Source organism: Durio zibethinus, unplaced genomic scaffold (assembly GCF_047325235.1).
Source record: "Durio zibethinus cultivar Kanyao isolate XHJ-2024 unplaced genomic scaffold, ASM4732523v1 HiC_scaffold_3, whole genome shotgun sequence".
Classification (NCBI taxonomy): Eukaryota; Viridiplantae; Streptophyta; class Magnoliopsida; order Malvales; family Malvaceae; genus Durio; species Durio zibethinus.
In genome coordinates, this window is record NW_028323044.1 from 1,318,172 (window position 1) to 1,323,171 (window position 5,000).

The following is a 5,000-nucleotide window of genomic DNA, read 5'->3' on the forward strand; positions in this document are numbered from 1 at the left end:
ACCGCCCGCACCAAGGGCCGGCTTGTGCCGATGGTGTTCGAGGCAACCGCCCGCACCAGGGCCCAGCGTGTGCCGATGGTGGTCGAGGCAACCGCCAGCACCAGGGCCCAGCGTGTGCCGATGGTGGTCGAGGCAACCGCCCGCACCAGGGCCCAGCGTGTGCCGATGGTGGTCGAGGCAACCGCCCGCACCAGGGCCCAGCGTGTGCCGATGGTGGTCGAGGCAAGCGCCCTCACCAGGGCCCAGCGTGTGCCGATGGTGGTCGAGGCAAGCGCCCGCACCAAGGCCGAGCGTGTGCCGATGGTGGTCGAGGCAAGCGCCCGCACCAGGGCGCAGCGTGTGCCGATGGTGGTCGAGGCAAGCGCCCTCACCAAGGCCGAGCGTGTGCCGATGGTGGTCGAGGCAACCGGCCGCACCAAGGGCCGGCGTGTGCCGATGGTGTTCGAGGCAACCGCCCGCACCAGGGCCCAGCGTGTGCCGATGGTGGTCGAGCCAGGAGCCCGCACCAAGGGCCGGCTTGTGTCGATGGTGTTCGGGGCAACCGCCCGTACCAGGGCCCAGCGTGTGCCGATGGTGCTGGGGGCAAGCGCCCGCCCCAGGGCCCAGCGTGTGCCGATGGTTATCGGGGCAACCGGCCGCACCAGGGCCCAGGGTCTCCCGATGGTGCTCGAGGCAACCGCCCGCACCAAGGCTCAGCATGTGCCGATTGTGATCGAGGCAACAACCCACACCAGGGCCCAGCTTGTGCCGATGGCGGTCGAGGCAAGTGCCCGTACCGAAGGGCAGCCTATGCCGATGATGGTCGATGCATGTGCCATCACCATGCGTCATCATGTGCCATTGATGGTCGAGGCCTTGGCCGAAGTTCGATTTTGAGCCACGGTGCCCATGCTTGGCTCCAGCATGTGCTGGTGCCGCATTTTTTTCACTCGGGACAGCATCGCCGGAGCATCGCCGGAGCATCGCCGGAGTACCGCCGGAGAACCTGACCGGCGGCATTGGGGTTCCGGCGATTGGGAGGGGGGCCGGGGGGGTGTGCGCACATGATGTGCGATGGGTGCTGGTACTTGGCCTTGTGTTGGCCCCCTATCCCTCATCAAACCTCTGAGAATTCACACCCCCTTAAAGAGCATTTGAGATTTTACAGGTTTGCTACCAGTAGCCGTTAAAGTGTCTGAAATGGGGACACTTTTTTCAAACGGTCACAAAATCTTCTCTACTTCGAGTTTTTAGCTGAATTTTTTTGTGCATGCCAACAAAAATAGAAGGATCATGCCTACAAAATTTGGGGCCAAAAATCCTTATAAAAAAATTTTAAAAATTCCCGAACCGCAAAAAGTTTCGAAAATCGTGAAAAATAGAAAACGAGTCATCTTCCAACGAAACTTCACGTGAAGGCTTAGGGGACCATTGTATGAATTTACAAGCCATAAAAATGGCATTGGCACGGCAGAAATTTGAAGATGTGCCTAAACCCACCAGGGCCCAGCGTGTGCCGATGGTGCTCGAGGCAACCGCCCGCACCAAGGCCCAGCGTGTGCCGATGGTGGTCGAGGCAACCGCCCGCACCAGGGCCGATAGTGTGCCGATGGTGCTCGAGGCAACCTGTCGCACCAGGGCCCAGCGTGTGCCGATGGTGATCGAGGTAACCTGCCGCACCAGGGCCCAGCGTGTGCCGATGGTGGTCGAGGCAAGTTCCCGCACCAGCGCCCAGCGTGTGCCGATGGTGCTCGAGGCAACCGACCGCACCAGGGCCCAGCGTGTGCCGATGGTGCTCGAGGCAACCTGCCGCACCAGGGCCCAGCGTCTGCCGATGGTGCTCGAGGCAACCTGCCGCACCAGGGCCCAGCGTCTGCCGATGGTGCTCGAGGCAAGCGCCCGCACCAGGGCCCAGCGTGTGCCGATGGTGGTCGAGGCAAGCGCCCGCACCAGGGCCCAGCGTGTGCCGATGGTGCTCGAGGCAACCTGCCGCACCAGGGCCCAGCGTGTGCCGATGGTGCTCGAGGCAACCGACCGCACCAGGGCCGAGCGTGTGCCGATGGTGGTCGAGGCAAGCGCCCGCACCAGGGCCCAGCGTGTGCCGATGGTGGTCGAGGCAACCTGCCGCACCAGGGCCCAGCGTGTGCCGATGGTGCTCGAGGCAACCGACCGCACCAGGGCCGAGCGTGTGCCGATGGTGCTCGAGGCAAGCGCCCGCACCAGGGCCCAGCGTGTGCCGATGGTGCTCGAGGCAACCTGCCGCACCAGGGCCCAGCGTGTGCCGATGGTGCTCGAGGCAACCTGCCGCACCAGGGCCCAGCGTGTGCCGATGGTGGTCGAGGCAAGCGCCCGCACCAGGGCCCAGCGTGTGCCGATGGTGGTCGAGGCAAGCGCCCGCACCAGGGCCCAGCGTGTGCCGATGGTGGTCGAGCCAGGAGCCCGCACCAAGGGCCGGCTTGTGTCGATGGTGTTCGGGGCAACCGCCCGTACCAGGGCCCAGCGTGTGCCGATGGTGCTGGGGGCAAGCGCCCGCCCCAGGGCCCAGCGTGTGCCGATGGTTATCGGGGCAACCGGCCGCACCAGGGCCCAGGGTCTCCCGATGGTGCTCGAGGCAACCGCCCGCACCAAGGCTCAGCATGTGCCGATTGTGATCGAGGCAACAACCCACACCAGGGCCCAGCTTGTGCCGATGGCGGTCGAGGCAAGTGCCCGTACCGAAGGGCAGCCTATGCCGATGATGGTCGATGCATGTGCCATCACCATGCGTCATCATGTGCCATTGATGGTCGAGGCCTTGGCCGAAGTTCGATTTTGAGCCACGGTGCCCATGCTTGGCTCCAGCATGTGCTGGTGCCGCATTTTTTTCACTCGGGACAGCATCGCCGGAGCATCGCCGGAGCATCGCCGGAGTACCGCCGGAGAACCTGACCGGCGGCATTGGGGTTCCGGCGATTGGGAGGGGGGCCGGGGGGGTGTGCGCACATGATGTGCGATGGGTGCTGGTACTTGGCCTTGTGTTGGCCCCCTATCCCTCATCAAACCTCTGAGAATTCACACCCCCTTAAAGAGCATTTGAGATTTTACAGGTTTGCTACCAGTAGCCGTTAAAGTGTCTGAAATGGGGACACTTTTTTCAAACGGTCACAAAATCTTCTCTACTTCGAGTTTTTAGCTGAATTTTTTTGTGCATGCCAACAAAAATAGAAGGATCATGCCTACAAAATTTGGGGCCAAAAATCCTTATAAAAAAATTTTAAAAATTCCCGAACCGCAAAAAGTTTCGAAAATCGTGAAAAATAGAAAACGAGTCATCTTCCAACGAAACTTCACGTGAAGGCTTAGGGGACCATTGTATGAATTTACAAGCCATAAAAATGGCATTGGCACGGCAGAAATTTGAAGATGTGCCTAAACCCACCAGGGCCCAGCGTGTGCCGATGGTGCTCGAGGCAACCGCCCGCACCAGGGCCCAGCGTGTGCCGATGGTGGTCGAGGCAACCGCCCGCACCAGGGCCGATAGTGTGCCGATGGTGCTCGAGGCAACCTGTCGCACCAGGGCCCAGCGTGTGCCGATGGTGATCGAGGTAACCTGCCGCACCAGGGCCCAGCGTGTGCCGATGGTGGTCGAGGCAAGTTCCCGCACCAGCGCCCAGCGTGTGCCGATGGTGCTCGAGGCAACCGACCGCACCAGGGCCCAGCGTGTGCCGATGGTGCTCGAGGCAACCTGCCGCACCAGGGCCCAGCGTCTGCCGATGGTGCTCGAGGCAACCTGCCGCACCAGGGCCCAGCGTCTGCCGATGGTGCTCGAGGCAAGCGCCCGCACCAGGGCCCAGCGTGTGCCGATGGTGGTCGAGGCAAGCGCCCGCACCAGGGCCCAGCGTGTGCCGATGGTGCTCGAGGCAACCTGCCGCACCAGGGCCCAGCGTGTGCCGATGGTGCTCGAGGCAACCGACCGCACCAGGGCCGAGCGTGTGCCGATGGTGGTCGAGGCAAGCGCCCGCACCAGGGCCCAGCGTGTGCCGATGGTGGTCGAGGCAACCTGCCGCACCAGGGCCCAGCGTGTGCCGATGGTGCTCGAGGCAACCGACCGCACCAGGGCCGAGCGTGTGCCGATGGTGCTCGAGGCAAGCGCCCGCACCAGGGCCCAGCGTGTGCCGATGGTGCTCGAGGCAACCTGCCGCACCAGGGCCCAGCGTGTGCCGATGGTGCTCGAGGCAACCTGCCGCACCAGGGCCCAGCGTGTGCCGATGGTGGTCGAGGCAAGCGCCCGCACCAGGGCCCAGCGTGTGCCGATGGTGGTCGAGGCAAGCGCCCGCACCAGGGCCCAGCGTGTGCCGATGGTGGTCGAGGCAACCGCCCGCACCAGGGCCCAGCGTGTGCCGATGGTGGTCGAGGCAACCTGCCGCACCAGGGCGGAGCGTGTGCCGATGGTGGTCGAGGCAAGCGCCCGCACCAGGGCCCAGCGTGTGCCGATGGTGGTCGAGGCAACCTGCCGCACCAGGGCGGAGCGTGTGCCGATGGTGGTCGAGGCTGCCGATGGTGGTCGAGGCAACGTGCCGCACCAGGGCCCAGCGTGTGCCGATGGTGCTCGAGGCAACCGACCGCACCAGGGCCGAGCGTGTGCCGATGGTGCTCGAGGCAAGCTGCCGCACCAGGGCCCAGCGTGTGCCGATGGTGGTCGAGGCAACCGCCCGCACCAGGGCCCAGCGTGTGCCGATGGTGATCGAGGCAACCGACCGCACCAGGGCCCAGCGTGTGCCGATGGTGCTCGAGGCAACCTGCCGCACCAGGGCCCAGCGTGTGCCGATGGTCGTCGAGGGAACCTGCCGCACCAGGGCCCAGCGTGTGCCGATGGTGGTCGAGGCAAGCGCCCGCACCAGGGCCCAGCGTGTGCCGATGGTGCTCGAGGCAACCGACCGCACCAGGGCCCAGCGTGTGCCGATGGTGCTCGAGGCAACCTGCCGCACCAGGGCCCAGCGTGTGCCGATGGTGGTCGAGGCAAGCGCCCGCACCAGGGCCCA